The following is a 17,847-nucleotide window of genomic DNA, read 5'->3' on the forward strand; positions in this document are numbered from 1 at the left end:
CTGTTCGTGAACCGTTCGGCGGGAAGTTCATTTATGTTCATTTATTTAATAAACGAACGAACATGAACACAAATTATCGTTCATTCAGTTAACGAATGAACATGAACAATGGTCTCGTTCGTTCAATTATGTTCGTGAACATTTGTGTATGTTGTTCGTTTACGTTCGTTTATGTTCGTTCATATAAGTCCATTTTATGTTCACATATTCTTAATTGTGTTTGATTACATTAGTGTATTATATGTTCATTTATGTTCATATATGTTCAATTATGTTTTTTTTATCTTTGTTCATTTATGTTCGTTTGTTTATGTTCGTAGCATGTTCACGAACATAAACAAACGAACATGAACAATGTAATTTGTTAAAAGAACGAACATGAACAAGAAAACTTGTTCGTTTATCCATTCTTGTTCTTTTATTTGTTCGGCTAACTTAAATGAACGAACATGAACAAGCCCCGTTCGTGTTCGTTTGGTTCGTTTACAGCCTGTTGGGTTTATTTGTAGCTTGGACCGAAAACCCATGTGTTTTCGGTCTAGCATTGGGTTTACGGTTGGGTGGCGTTTACGGTCCATGTGATGTTTACGATCTGTATAGTGTTTGCGGCTGCAAACAAGTTTACGGTTGTAAACGTGTTTACAGCTACTGTTCCCTATAAATAGTGTCAGTAGATGTCAGATGGAGAGGGAGTTTACGGTCAAGTGTGTGTGTAAATCAAGGTGTTCTAGAGAGAGAAACTAGAGAGAAGAAGAGAGTGTGTGTGTGTGTGTGTGGATCTTATATGTATGGAACACCATGTTGGATATAGTGTTTAAGTCCATAACTATATTTGGTATGTACTTGACCCGACCCGGCATGGTCCATTTGGGTTGCATGGCATTGCAATACTTGGATAGACAAAAATGAGAGAAAGGACACTTAAGGTTTATTAATATATTATAAGTACTAATATATTAATAATATTATTTAATTAGTATTGATCAAAGAATTAATCGTGAATTAATTAAGTGATCAAAAAGAGACTAATTAAATATATGTGGTTGATTATGTAAATAATCTATTCTTGTATAGTGGGCTAATGATCCATGGTTTGTATGCATTGGGTTAAAACCCATAAGGTGCTCCATGGATAGTCCATGGAGGTTACAAACCCATGGATCATGGAATATGGAAAGCCATGACAATTAGGGTTTATGTGGTGTAACCTTACTTGTGTCACAACTATATAAAGACTCCTTGTCTAGCAAAATCGGACTACTACAAGCAATTTAGAGGGCTAGCCGATTTTTGAGTATAGTGAACTTCTCTCAAGGTTATTCCAAGAATTGTGGTGTTGTGTGAAGCATTTGAGGCATCACATTTGGGGTGCTAGGCTCACAAAGTCATCAAGGAATCCAAGCTACTAAAAGGTATGTTATTATACTTGAGTTTTGTATTACAAGTTCCCCATAACATGCTAGATAGGAAGTAAACCTTGGAAAATCAAATTCGCATGTATTTAGAGAAAACATAGATCCAAGGTTTCTAGGGTTGCATGTACACCATAGGAGTGTTAGAATGCTCAAAACCCAACAGTGGTATCAGAGCCTAGGCTTGTTTTCTTGATACTTGATGCAAACTTGTTGAAAAAGCTCAAATATCTGGACTCTGCAACATGAACTCGCCGATTCCATGGGGGACTCGACGAGTCCATGTGAAAATTCATCCTACTCGTTGAGTAGGTTCTTGCACTCGACGAGTAGGAGCCCCTGAATGCAGATTTTCGAGTTTTGCTGCTGGAAATGGACTAGAAACATTACCCTAAACTGTTTTGGTGTTTTAAAACTTGTTTTAGATGGTGTAATGCTTATGCTAATCCGTTTACAATGGCTAATATCAAAATTCCATGTTTTATATGTGTTAATATGATTCTTGAAAATTTGATATGAATGTTCATGTTCTTATGAGTTTTAGAAGATCATAGGAATTATGTGTAACTTGCTTGTATGGATGATTCTTGATCTTAATGGCTAATGATGGAGTCCATAACTTGTCCTCAAGTTATGGATAACCAAAAGTCACTTCTTTAAAAGTGTCATTAAAGAATAAGAGGTTACATAAAATGAAGAGTCTTCATTTTAATGAGCCTTTAAACTCATAAGTTATGAAATGAAAGGTCTTGAATAGTTTCAATACTTGCCCTCAAGTTTTGGAATTTGTAAAGTCTTACACCCTAATACTTTAATTTCCAAATTGAACCTTAGAATTTTAAAAGTTTAAAATTCAACCCTTATACTATTATTATATTAAAAGTTTAAATATATAGATATGTATAAGAATAAGTCAGTCTTACCGTTAGTAGGCCTCATTCACGAAGCTGGTCTATAAGGGGGTATAAGGTTGTTGCCTATAAAAAGGCAGCTTAATAGGTGTCCACTCTCAGCCACCGCTTCCTTCATTGGTGGAGGGTCGTTAGCCGAACGGGTAGGACAAGGACTTTAAATCCTCATTAAAAGTATAACGAAATTATAAAGTAATTATACATTAATAATTCCCAATCTTAGTTACTTTAGGAAAATGTGAAATAGGTGCTAACCCATGAAATTACACTTTGTACCTTACCAAGTCGTTAGTGGAGCGCGTGTGGTTAACCGACACACTAATAAGGACTAGTAAGAGTGGCAAAGGGTAACTTAATTTTATCATAGATCGGTGGAGCGCGTGTGGTTAACTGGTTATTCACACCTTGTTTGTAATCCTCAGCATCCCAGTCACAAACTTGAGAGGGCATAATCGAGATTCAAACATGCCATTGAAAGTTCAATGTATCTCAAAAGATCTAGGAATTTCAAATCCAATAAAACTTAATAATCTATTTCATTTTCATGGTGGAAATTGGTAAATCGTCATTTACTTACCTTCAAATATTTTATAGCTTGGATTACGGCATCCCTGTTCCAACTATACATAGTTTGTTGGGTCCTAGCCTTAGTACTTCATTTGGGTGACTTATTAAGGACTCTTTATCTAATAAAACTTGTCTTTCTTTCTTTTCAGATGTCTTCCAACACTGCTACTGGCTCAAACCCTACAGGCTCCTTTTCCCTAATGAACTTGTGTGGGAAAGTCACTTTTGATGGTTCCAATTTCAATGAATGGATTAGGAACATTAGAATGATTACTCGTTATGAGGGAAAAGAGTATGTCCTCGATAAGGAGCTAAAGGTTATCGATGAGTCAACTGCTACTCCTGAGGACATTTCTGAGTACACTACCCATGAGAAAGATGCCACTAAGGTGTCTTGCATCATATTTGCCACAATGACAGCAGAACTCAAGAAATCCTATGAAGATTTATACCCTTTTGAGATGCACCAGGATCTGATGGATAGGTACCATAAGAGTGCTCGTCAGGAGAGGTATGAAATCATTTCCGCCATGATAACAACTAGGATGAAAGAGGGAGAACCCCTCACCGGTCACTTGCGGAAAATGCAAAGGTTCGTGGACCGGTTACTGAAGCTTAATGTGGACTTTCCTGAGAACATGGCGATTGACATCATTCTCCATTCCTTACCTCCAAGTTATGATCAGTTTCGTATGACTTATCATATGAACAAGGAGGAAGTCACACTAAGTAAGCTTCAAGGACTTTAAGGACCGCTGAAAGTAGCCTTAAAAGTAAATCAGCTGTTACTCCTACTCCTACTATTGCTCCTGTCTTGGTAATTGGAAAGGGAAAGGGGAAGAAGAGAAAGACCCCTTCGAAGGGTACCAAGGGAAAGTCTCTTGATGGATACTCTTCAAGTGGAACCAAGAAAGGTTCCATTCTTCCTTCTTCAAACCCAAAGGAAGCACAATGCTTCTACTGCTAGGAAAAGGGGCACTGGAAGCGAAGCTACCCCAAATACTTGCAGGATGTAAAGGATGGGAAAGTTAAACCCACCCATGCAGGTATTTACACTATATTGTCTAAAAACTCATTGCATAATAACTCTTGGCTGCTTGATACAGGTTGTGGTATTCACATTTGTATTGATTTGCAGGGCCTAAGAAGAAGTGAGAAAGTGGAGCACAGGAAGATAAACTTAATCATGGGGAATAGGAAAGCATCACCTGTTACCAAGATAGGAGTTTATTCTTTATTGCTTAATAATGGGTTATTTTTATATTTGAATAAATGTTGTTACTCATCTGAAATGGCAAGAAATATTATTTCCTTTCATGGCTTGTACAAACAAGGTTTTTCCTTTTCATTTGATAATGACAATGGTGCTATTAATGTTTATTACAATGATGTATTTTACTTTAAAGCATTACCTTGTGATGGTGTATATGAAGCTGTGAATGTTGTAGATAATCTAGGAAATAATGTTGATGGGTTTTGAGCATTCTAACACTCCTATGGTGTACATGCAACCTTATAAACCTTGAATCTATGTTTTCTCTAATATACATGCAAATTTGATTTTTCAAGGTTTACTTCCTAACTAGCATGGCATGGGGAATATGTAATACAAAACTAGTAGAAGTACATACCTTTCTTGTTGCTTGGATTCCTTGAAGACTTTGTGAGCCTAGCACCCCAAATGTTGTGCCTCAAATGCTTCACACAACACTACAAGACTTGGAATAACTTGAGAGAATACACTTGCACTCAAAATCGGAAATGCCCTCTTAGAACTCACTAGTAGTCCGATTTTGCTAGACATAGGGCTCCTTTTATAGTGTTGTCACAATTAGGGTTTACACATGAATGCCCTTAATTGTCATGACTCTTGATTTCTAATGATCCATGGGTTTGTAACTCCCATGAACTATCCATGGAGCTCCAAATGGTTATAACCCAACTCCATAAACCATGGATCATAAATCCACCATAAAAGATTAGATGATTGTCATAATCAACCCTACATATTTAATTAGTCTCATTTTGATCACCAAATTAATTATAAATTAATACTTGATCAACATTAATTAAATAATACTATTATTAATATATTAGAACTTATAATATATTAATAATCACAAGTGTCCTTTCTCTCATTTAGTCTATCCAAGTATTGCAATGCCATGCAACCCAAATGGACCATGCCGGGTCGGGTCAAGTACATACCAAATAAAGTTATGGACTTAGACACTATATCCAACAGTCTTCCACTTGGATAAGTCTAATAACTATATTTACAGATATGACTTCAGGATCCGACTAGCAATCGTAGCTCTTTCAAAGTCTCTCGGAACTGAGATAATAATGATACGCCATTTAAGATAAGTGATCATACAATCCTCTGCTCTCAAGATATCAGCCGGACAAACACATGGAACATGGTCTTACTTATTGTCCAACGTTTGTTTCTCGATCTCTGATTTGTTTCGACATAGAACTAAATTGAACACATCAATTAGGTTCTGACCGGGCCCGGTACATAAGTCAAAACCAAATCATCGAGGGGCCCAGATATCGCTTCTATTTCTAGAAGGAACAGATAAACTTCGACTCATATGCTAGTACTGACTACTTGTTGAATTATGCACAAAAGCACGTTTTATAACATCGAGTTACCAATGCGTTTTCTTACAATCAATGGATAACCAACTCATAGTCAACAACTCATATCTCTAGGTTTAAAGATTTATATGATATTACCGTCTCACGATCACTCGAGATAAATTCCATGAAGTGATGCAAGTGAGCGTGGGTTGAATCCAATACTCAGAACTTATGAGCACTCATGAATGTTGTGGCAACTATTGCTATATCTAATACCCTTTAGACATATCATACAAACCAAATTCATGACAGTCTTGATTCATATCTACTTCCGACATATGACCGACTGTGGAGAGTTCGAATAAACTAATTATTCTGGAAGTCAAAACATGCAAAATTGAAACCATAGTAAACGATTAACATAAGATAGTAACAATTTACTCATAAATAAATAAAAACTTTTATTTAATCATCAAAATGTCAATTACATTTTACAAGTTTCAGAAATCTAATTATTGAAACTAATATCATCCTTCAGCCCGATGCGCCTCGCATGCTGTAAATGCTTAAACCTACTCAGTCCCTTCGTGAGGGGATCTGTTGGGTTCTCATCTGATGATACCCTCTTTGCCACGAGGAGTCCTTCTTCTATTCGATGTCGGATGAAATGGTATTTTCTGTCAATGTGCCTAGATCTCCTGTGATCTCTTGGTTCCTTAGCCAAAGCAACCACACTTTCGCTATATCGCCTCCTTTGCTGCTTCACTCGCTGCTATGTACTCTGATTCACAAGTAGAATTAGCTACTGTCTCCTGCTTGAAACTTTTCCAAGTAATTGCCCCTCCATTTAGGATAAAGACCCAGCCTGACTGAGAGCGGAAATTATCCCTATCAGTCTGAAAGCTAGCATCGCTATATCCTTACACTCTTAAGTCATCACTGCCACCGAGGGTAAGGACCCAGTCCTTAGTCCTCCGCAGATACTTGAGAATGTTCTTTACCGCAGTCCAGTGAGCCTTGCCAGGGTTCCCTTGATATCTACTGACCATGCTCAAAGCAAAGGCCACATCAGGGCGAGTACAAGTCATAGCATACATGATAGAGCCCACAGCGGAAGCATATGGTATATGACTCATATCTGCTATCTCAGCCTCTGTACTCGGACTCTGAGTCTTACTCAGCTTGGCATTACTCTGGATATGTAATTCCCCTTTCTTGGATTCTTGCATGCTGAACCTCTTCAACACCTTATCCAAGTAGGTACTTTGACTAAGTCCAATTAGTCTCTTACTCCTGTCTCTCATTATCCTTATCCCTAGGATATAGGCAGCTTCTCCAAGGTCTTTCATAGCGAAACACTTCCCAAGCCAGGACTTCACCTCCTGCAGGGTTGGGATGTCATTTCCTATGAGTAGTATGTCATCCACATACAATACCAAAAAGCTAACTATGCTCCCACTAGCCCTGACATATACACAGGACTCATCTTCGCTCCTCGAAAAGCCAAACTCTTTGACTTTCTCATCAAAGCAAAGATTCCATCTGCGAGACGCTTGCTTTAATCCATAAATGGATTTCTCAAGCTTACACACTCTATTAGGGTATTTTGCATCGACAAAACGCTCTGGCTGAGCCATGTAAACATCCTCAGCCAACTTTCCATTAAGGAAAGCGGTTTTGACATCCATTTGCCATATTTCATAATCATGAAATGCAGCTATGGCCAGCAAAACTCTAATAGACTTAATTTTTGCTACTGGTGAAAAGGTCTCATCATAGTCAACTCCCGGAGTTTGAGTAAAGCCCTTTGCCACCAGTCTTGCTTTGTAGGTGTGTACCTTCCCATCCATGTCGGTCTTCTTTTTGAAGATCCATTTGCACCCAACTGTCTTACGACCTGGTACATTGTCAACCAAGTTCCACACTTGATTGTCATACATGGACTGAATCTCGCTGTCCATAGCCGCCTTCCATTTAGCAGACTCAGGGCCTGCCATGGCTTCCTTGTAATTATTAGGTTCATCCAAATCTATCAGTGTACTATCACTGATAAATGTATCACCTTCAGTAGTGATTTGATAACCATAATAAAAATCAGGTGTGTTCCCCACCCTAGTGGAACGCCTCGGAGGTACAAACTCATCTATCGGCTCAACAGGAGTTTCCCCCTCAGGTTGATCGGTAGTATTTGAGGTTCCTTCACCACTTGAATCTTGAAGCTCTTCAAGGTCAATTTGCCTCCCATTGTCCCCTTGGCTTATAAATTCTCTCTCATGAAAGACTCCTCTTCTTGCTACAAAGACCACATTATCACTGGGTCTGTAGAAGAGGTAACCAAAGGATCTCTGTGGGTAGCCGATGAAAATACACCTCTCACTTCGAGGTTCAAGCTTATCATGAGTCTCAAGCCTCACGAAAGCTTCACAACCCCAAATCTTGATGTGGTCTAAATTAGGAACTTTCCCAGTCCACATCTCGTGAGGTGTTTTGGCAACCTTTTTAGTAGGGACTAGATTAAGGATATGGGCGGCAGTCTCTAAGGCATACCCCTAGAAAGAGATTGGTAACGAAGCTCGACTCATCATGGAACGAACCATATCCAACAAGGTTCGATTGCGCCTCTCAGCTACACCATTCAGCTGTGGTGTTCTGGGAGGTGTCAATTGTGAGACAATCCCACATTCCTTAAGATAGTCAAGGACCTCAATGCTAAGATACTCTCCTCCCCGATCGGATCGGAGCATCTTGATGTTCCTGCCCAATTGATTCTCTACTTCCTGCTTAAACTCTTTGAACTTTTCAAAGGTTTATGGCTTACGCTTGATTAAGTAGATATATCCATATCTGTTGTAATCATCAGTGAAAGTCACATAATAGCGATTAGCATCCATTGTAGCAACTCTGAAGGGCCCACACACATCTGTGTGTACCAGGTCCAACAAAACTTCACCCCTATCACAAGTACCTGTGAAGGGTGACTTTGTCATTTTTCCAAGTAAACAAGACTCGCAACTATCATCCGGCTTTAGGTCAAATGATTCCAAGACTCCAGCCTTTTGGAGTTGGCCTATGCGCTTCTTGTTGACATGTCCAAGACGACAATGCCACAAGGATGCTTTATCCAAGCTATTTAAAGAATCAATATACAACACATTATTTCCTAGATTGTCTACAACATTCACAGCTTCATATACACCATCACAAGGTAATGCTTTAAAGTAAAATACATCATTGTAATAAACATTAATAGCACCATTATTATTATCAAATGAAAATGTAAACCCTTATTTGTACAAGCCATGAAAAGAAATAATATTTCTCGCCATTTCAGGTGAGTAACAACATTTATTCAAATCTAACATTAACCCATTATTAAGCAATAAAGAATAAACTCCTATCTTGGTGACAGGTGATGCTTTCCTGTTGCCCATGACTAAGTTTATCTTCCCGTGCTCCACTTGCTCACTTCTTCTTAGGACCTACAAATTAGTACAAATGTGAATACCACAAACTGTATCAAGCACCCAAGAATTAGCATTAGATGAGTTATTAGATGATATTGTATAAATACCTGCATGGGTGGGTTTAACTTTCCCATCCTTTACATCTTGCAAGTATTTGGGGCAGCTTCGCTTCCAGTGCCCCTTTTCCTGGCAATAGAAGCATTGTGCTTCCTTTGGGTTTGAGGAAGGAGTAATGGGACCTTTCTTTGTCCCACTTGAAGAGGAACCATCAAGGGGCTTGCCCTTGGTACCCTTCGAAGGGGTTTTCCTCTTCTTACTCTTTCCCTGCCCAATTGCAAGAACAGGGGCTGCTGAAGGAGTAGAAGTAGAAGTAACAACCGCTTTACCCTTAAGGCCATTTTCAGCTGTCCTTAAGAGTCCCTGAAGTTTACTTAGTGTGACTTCCTCCTTGTTCATATGATAAGTCATACGAAACTGATCATAACTTGGAGGTAAGGAATGGAGAATGATGTCAATCGCCATTTCTTCAGGAAAGTCCACATTAAGCTTCAATAACCGGTCAACGAACCTTTGCATTTTCTGCATGTGACCAGTGATGGGTTCACCACCTTTCATTCTGGTTGTTATCATGGAGGAGATGATTTCGTACCTCTCCTGACACGCGCTCTGATGGTACCTTTCCATCAGATCTTGGTGCATCTCATAGGGGTAGAAATCTTCATAGAATTTTTGAAGTTCAGGAGTCATGGTGGCCATCATGATGCATGCTACTTTAGTAGTATCCTTTTCATGTGCGACAAACTCTGCAAACTCTTCAGGAGTAGCAGTGGCTTCATTCACGACCTTAAGCTCCCTATCGAGGACATACTCCTTGTCCTCATAGCGGGTAATCATCCTGATGCTTCTGATCCATTCATTGAAGTTGGATCCATCAAAAGTGACTTTCCCACACAAGTTCATAAGGGAAAAGGATCCTGTTGGGTTTGAACCAGAAGCATTGTTGGAAGACATCTGAAAGAAAAGAAAAACAAGTTTCATTAGATTAAGAGTCCTTAATAAGTCACCCAAATGAGATATTAAGGCTAGGATCCAACAAACTATTTATAGTTGGAAGAGGGATGCCGTAATCCAAGCTATAAAATATTTGAAGGTAGGTAAATGACGATTTACCAATTTCCACCATAAGAACGAAATATTTTATTATTAGGTTTTATTGGATTTGAAACTCCTAGATCTTTTGAGATACATTGAACTTTTCAATGGCATGTTTGAATCTCGATTGTGCCCTCTCAAGTTTGTGACTGGGATGCCGAGGATCACAAACAAGGTGTGAATAACCATACAAATAGACTTGGTACGCTTAACTAAATTACCTAATCGATGTGCCGGTTAACCACACACGCTCCACCGATCTATAATAAAGTCAAGTTACCCTTTGCCACACTTACTAGTCCTTGATAGTGTGCCGGTTAACCACACACGTGTTGGGTTTTGAGCATTCTAACACTCCTATGGTGTACATGCAACCCTATAAACCTTGGATCTATGTTTTCTCTATTATACATGCAAATATTAACTATTCCAAGGTTTCATCCTAACTAGCATATTATGAAGCACCTATACTACAAAGTTCTAGTTAGATGACATACCTTTTGATGTAGCTTGATGTCTTCAAGCTTTAATAGCTTAGCCCCAATAGTGTGGAAGCCTCAAATGGAATCACAAATCACCAAAACACCTTGGAAGAACTTGAGAGAATAGGTATGCACACTAAAATCGGCCCACTCTTATTTTCACACACTTGTGTCAATTTTGTGAGCCAAGGACCCCTTTATATATTATGGAGGATTAGGGTTACATCCATGTAAACCCTAATACCCATGACCTTTCATTTACATAGGATCCATGGGTTAAAAGCTCCATGGACCATCCATGAAAGCTTAGCCCAACCTAAATGAACTTGGCCCATTCCATATATATATATAAGAGTCCATATTTAATTAGTTCTTTTTGATCACTTAATTAATTCTAAATTAATTCTTGATCAATACTAATTAAATAATATGATTCCATATTAATATATTAGAACTTATAATATATTAATATAAATCAAAATATACTATTCTCAAAAGACTATCCATATAAATTGTGCCGGTGAAGTGCAACCCAAATGGACCATGCCGGGTCGGGTCAAGTACATACCAAATATAGTTATGGACTTAGACATTAATCCAACAGTCTCCCACTTGGATAAGTCTAAAACTATTATTGAGTATGACTTCAAAACCTAACTGGCAATCGTAGCTCTTAAAGCCGTTGTCGAACTCTGACCTTGTCAATGACTTGTCCATTAGATAAGGGATCATATATTCCTCCATTCTAGATATCATATGGACTGAGACATGGATTATAATCACTCTCTCTGTCCATTTGTTGTTTCCCGATTTTCGATTTATGATGACTGACTGATTGAACAAATCAAATCAGTCCTGGCTTGGCCAAGCACTCACATGTGTCATCGCTAAATCATCGAGGGGCCCACAGATATCGCTTTTATCCCGAAGGTAAAAGGAATGGATAAACTTCGACTCATATGGCTTGTTCTACTAGTTTTTGAATCATACACAAAGGCACGTTTTATAACATCGAGTTACCAATGCGTTTTCGTGCAATCAATGTATAACCAACTCATAGTAACAACTCATATCTCTAGGTTTTAAGAATATAAGATATTATCGTCTCATGATCACTCGTGATAAAATCCATGAAGTGATTCAAATGAGCGTGGGTTGAATCCAATACTCAGAACTTATGAGCGCTCATGAGTATTGTAGCACCACTTTGTCCACCAACTTGGACCTCTACTAACCAACCCATGACAGTCTTGATTCATATCTACTTCCAACATATGACCGACTGTGGATGGTTTGAATAACTTAATCATTCAGGAAGAGCGACTTAGTTATTCTGGAAGTCAAAACATGCAAAGTGAAACACAAGAATAAATTAATCAAATATGGTATCAAACCCTATGAATATAAATAAACACTTTTATTTATCACCATACTGATTACTCATTATTCATTGTTTCGGTTTTATCAACTTTATACTTGAATTAAAAACACTAGTTGTCCCATGCTCCAAGCATGTACACTATGTTTTTCTTAAACAATAGCTTTGCCATACACCAAGTATGCACTCTATGTTTGTCTATGATCCTTACTTTGTGAAATAAACCAATTGAACATAATTTCAATGATTCTAATTTCACACTCCCAAATCCTTATCGAAAAATGTGAGAATTTCAAATTCCTATCATTTATCGAAATCTGTTTAGATTTTAAACTTATATGCACTGACCCTCCTGTAATGAATATGTACAAAGTCACAAAGACTTGTCAACAGTCATTATAAGGTATTCCAATGGAGATCAACTCCATGGAAACTAAGTCTCATATTCAAAGTACATTGCTTTGGACATGCTTCTTGCATTAAGTTTTCTAATCTTACACAGATAACTTCCACCTATGGAGACAACTCCATATTCTCATTTTGACTATCACTTCTGAATAAGAGATGCCTCTTTTCAGAATATGTCAATATGGTCCTTCCAAAATTAGCACTATACTTCCAACTGTCCCTGAGCAACCAATCTTTGGTAAACCTCAGATTGTCCTCGACAATTGCTTAATCATTTTAGTCATATACAATTCTAGACTTTTTCCCTTCTTAATGCCTCTGGGCATTTGGAAAAATTTGGAAATGACAAATATTATAGCACATGCAATCGATCCTGTACCCAAAGCAAATGGTACATGATTCATGATGTCTCACATAAAGACATGATTCTAGACCAGTCTTTTGCTACAATATTTTTATTTGCCATGTTTTTCAAAATTTGACTATGAAGAGGGATGTCGTAATCATAATCGAATTTTGAGAACGCAATATATAGAATTTCCTTAATTTGAACCAATCCAACATGAAATTCATATATATATTCTTGACTAAGGATGATTAAGGTCTCAATCTAAGCCTTTAGAACTGAAATGAAGTATATCCTCTCCCTTAATTATAGCAAAACAACTTTTTCAATCCCTGCAGCCTCACGAATTGAAACTTTTGTTTTCTATAATTAACATTGCTAACTTGCAACACTAACAATAATTATCATGCTCCCACTAACATGATGATTATTAGCATAACACTTATGCTCCCACTAGCTTTGACATGTACTCAGAAATCAGCTGGACTTCTAGAAATCAATACTTTATTGACTTTCTTACAAAAGTTCAGATTTCTGATATAAGATGCTTTGATAAAACTTTATCAAAATCATACACCTTTCCTTAGATAGCATGCATGTGTGTCTAAACAATTTCAGAACTATGAAAAGGGATGCCGTATTCATAGTCTCAATTGTTTAGACCTTTTGCCATCTGCATCAAATCTACTTGGTGGAAGTGTTTCCTCACCATCATTTTCATGAATCGGATAGAAACCTTATGACCCTTAGATTTTATGGTGTATGTGTTCATATCCATGTGAATCGTCAAAACCATAGTCACAAGACAAGGATAATGACAAATCCAAACTCATATGGACTGAACTTATGCAATCTTAACTTCTTGCCACCTGGAAGTACAGGGCCTGCCATTGCTTCCAAGTTGTTATGCAACCAATTGAGAACTTTCAGAACTCCTATGCAAAGCCAACTTTAACTGGAATGGGCATAGAATATGTCAACACGATAGGTTATAAACCTCAAGTCGTGTGCTAGTGAAGAACCTCAGGTTTTATTCTTGATTAGTTCTTGAAATTCTTTTTAGGATCTTTAAGACTCCCACTATCCTCTTGACATATAAGACTATCCTGCCAAATATTCAAGAGATAGTGCGGATTCTTTATCAAGACAAACACTTCACACAATTGGCCTTAGTTGGTCTTTGTTTTATCCAAAACATCACAACTTACCAATTTCAAATGTACAAGAGTAGGACACTTTTACTCTTACATTTGACAAGTGTTTTAAACCTTTCTTTAAGATATAACACTCAAGTTACAATCTTGGAGTATGACTCTAAGAATTATTTTGGAACGAAGTATGACTCATCTTCCTGATCTAACCATTTCAACAATTCATGACTCCTCTTCTTAGTCATAATAATGCACTAAGATGACTTTTAGGGGACTAACTGTGATATGATTTCTAAATCATTAAGATGATCACAAACATGATACTAAAGTACTCTCCCATCTTTTCAGATTTGAGAAACTTTTATCTTTCTGCCTAATTTGATTCTTCCCATTCGTTCTGCCATACATTGAGACTTTTCCAATGTTTCAGAATTATACTTAAACTTGTAAGTATAACCATATTTACTAAACTTTAGTAAATCAAATAGTCTTAACGAGCTTTGTGGTGGACATGACCAGTGCACAAGAATGTGTACTCGATCCCTTTAGTCCTTCACTTGACTCACACGTCCATGTGAACAAGTAATTAGTCTTGATTTTACAATGCTTGAAAGTTCTCATTCATCATACTATTCAACTTGCATAATTCCAAGTTTCGGTCCAATTGAAACTTGGGTGATGAGGAACTTTCCTGATTTGGTAAATTTAGACACTACCACAAATGAAAGAATCAAATCCATTTTCCAATATTGTTGTCAGTGGAATCATATAAGCAACAATTTTCCACAAATGCCATTGTAAGGATACTTCAAATAAATAAAATTAAACAATTTTCTTTTATTTTAAAACTTTGCGGAAAAACTTATCCTTACAATCCACATGGAAAATTGTTGTTATCTATTCCTTAGCAATATATCATAACTTCTTAACCAACTGCTCAAAATTTTGATGCGATCGAAATCCACCTTCGCGATCAGAATCAGCATATACTTCCTTTAAGATTTCTCTCTATTCTTTGATTCTTAAAACATCAACATGTGACCCAGTCACATCATGTAATGAGGATCTCAGAATAGAACTTAACAGAGTTAGATAATGGGCTCTACCTGATGTAGAGTCGAACTTATTGACTTTAACATCCTTAGGTAAATTTGGCAGCTCTGCAATCAACGCCCCTTCCTTTGGCAAAATAAACATATGGACCCTTTGGTAATGGGACTATCTCAGACTTAGCCTTTCTCTTTACCATTTGGTCAACCGGGTTGACTATGGCCAATCCCTTTCCATTGGGAAGAGAATGCTTTTTCTGGATTTCCAGTGTCACCATTGTCACTGTCCATAAAGTTTTTGGGAAGTTGATCTTCTAATCAAATTTGCTTTACTATCGTTCCAAATCATTGCTGATTCAGCAGCACCAAGCAAATAGATATGATCATTAAGGTTCATGTCATAGTCTGTTTCATAGTAGTCCCAAAGGAACTCACTATATGACTTAGAAAGTGATTGAACATCCAACTTTCTCAAGACTTTGACACCCAACTCTCCCGGCTTGTCAATATGTGACTTCATCTCTAAGATGTGATCACACATAGACCTTGCTTGCCATTGGGGCTTGAGTGACCTTGAACTTGTGGGTTAGGGAGAATAATTGGAGGAGGTGGAGGAAGAGAAGTATGACTTCCACGAGCCAAACTCGGGAAGTCGTATTCATTAGGAAAGCTTGGTTTGGGAAGATTATTGTTGTCTAAACCAGACATCAACAATGGGAGAAATTCACGTAAAGTTGATTTAAGTCCTTAATATAACACCCAATATGATATATTAAGGCTAGGACCCAACAAACTATTTTATAACTTGGAAGAGGGATGCCGTAATCCAAGCTATAAAATATTTGAAGGTAGGTGAATGACGATTCACCAATTTCCACCAAGATAAACGAAATGTATTATTAGGTTTTAATTGGTTTTGAAACTCCTAGATTCTTTTGAGATTCATTGAACTTTTCAATGGCATGTTTCAATCTCGAGTGTGCCCTTCAGGTTTTGTGACTGGGATGCCGTGGATCACAAAACAAGGTGTGAAGTAACCATGCAAATATACTTGGTACCCTTAATATTTACCCCTCAATCGATGTGCCGGTTAACCACACACGCTCCAACGATACTATGATAAACATTAAGTTACCCTTTGCCTACCTTGTTAAGTCCAGGTTAGTGTGCCGGTTAACCACACACGCTCCACTAACAGCTTAAACAAAGTGCAAAGTGTAATTTCATGGATTAGCACCTTATTCACATTTTCCTAAGTAACTAAGATTGGGAATTTATAAAAAGTTTAGTTACTTAGTATTTATCATTAATACTTTTAATGAAGGGAGAATTATAGTCCTAGTCCTACCTGTTCGGCTAACGACCCTCCACCAGTCAAGGAAGCGGTGGGTGAGAGTGGACACCCATTAAACTGCCATTTTATAGGCAGTAACCTTATACCCCCCTTATAGACCAGCTTCGTGAATGAGGCCTACTAATGGTAAGACGACTTGCTCTTATACATATAATATATTAAACTTTTAATATTATAATAGTATAAGGGTGTATTTTAGACATTTAAAATACTTGGTGGTTTAATCTATTAATTAAACTATACTCTTAATTTAATTAAATTTAAACCATGTCATTATGGAATTATTAATTCTCTTTTAATTAAACACTTTAATTATCTATTAATAAAGTCCATAAGAGTTAATTGAATTATTCAATAAAACATCATAATTCCAATTATTAAATTCAAAATTAAAATCATTTAATTAATTGTTTAAGTTATGAACCCAAGAGTTTTAGAATTCAATTCTTTTTTTTATCATAAAAAAACTTTTTCCAAATTCCAAAACTTGAGGGCAAGTTTTGTAACTCTTGAAAACTTTTGGATTCCATAACCTATGGAGTTAAATACTTGTTTTATGATGAAACTTTTCATGTTCCATAACTTAAGAACAAGTTATGGAATTCTTTAAAACATTAAGACCAAGTTTTGTAACTCCATAAAAAACTTTGAATCAATTTTTTTTAAAACCTTTTCACGTCCATAACTTATGGAGGTTTCAAAAAACTCTTTAGATCAAACTTTTAAAACTAATAAAATAATCATATCATTTTATCTTTTACTAAATTTGACATAATTCAACTCATATAGCAAATGATTCAAATTTTACAAATAATTAGTTTTTCACAAAAACAAGTAATTATCTTAAAATTTGACAAACGTCATGTTTTTTTTTCTTTTTTTTTTCCAACTTTGAAAATAAAACATTTGCATCAATATAACAGAAAACAACCCATGGCTCTGATACCACTGTTGGGTTTTGAGCATTCTAACACTCCTATGGTGTACATGCAACCCTATAAACCTTGGATCTATATTTTCTCTATTATACATGCAAATATTAACTATTCCAAGGTTTCATCCTAACTAGAATATTATGAAGCACATATACTACAAAGTTCTAGTTAGATGACATACCTTTTGATGTAGCTTGATGTCTTCAAGCTTTAATAGCTTAGCCCCAATAGTGTGGAAGCCTCAAATGGAATCACAAATCACCAAAACACCTTGGAAGAACTTGAGAGAATAGGTATGCACACTAAAATCGGCCCACTCTTATTTTCACACACTTGTATCAATTTTGTGAGCCAATGACCCCTTTATATATTATGGAGGATTAGGGTTACATCCATGTAAACCCTAATACCCATGACCTTTCATTTACATAGGATCCATGGGTTAAAAGCTCCATGGACCATCCATGAAAGCTTAGCCCAACCTAAATGAACTTGGCTCATTCCATATATATAAGAGTCCATATTTAATTAGTTCTTTTTGATCACTTAATTAATTCTTGATCAATACTAATTAAATAATATGATTCCATATTAATATATTAGAACTTATAATATATTAATATAAATCATAAATATACTATTCTCAAAAGAC

The sequence above is a fragment of the Lactuca virosa genome, chromosome 7 (assembly GCF_052849685.1).
Source record: "Lactuca virosa cultivar CGN04683 chromosome 7, Lactuca_virosa_CGN04683_v6, whole genome shotgun sequence".
Lineage (NCBI taxonomy): Eukaryota > Viridiplantae > Streptophyta > Magnoliopsida > Asterales > Asteraceae > Lactuca > Lactuca virosa.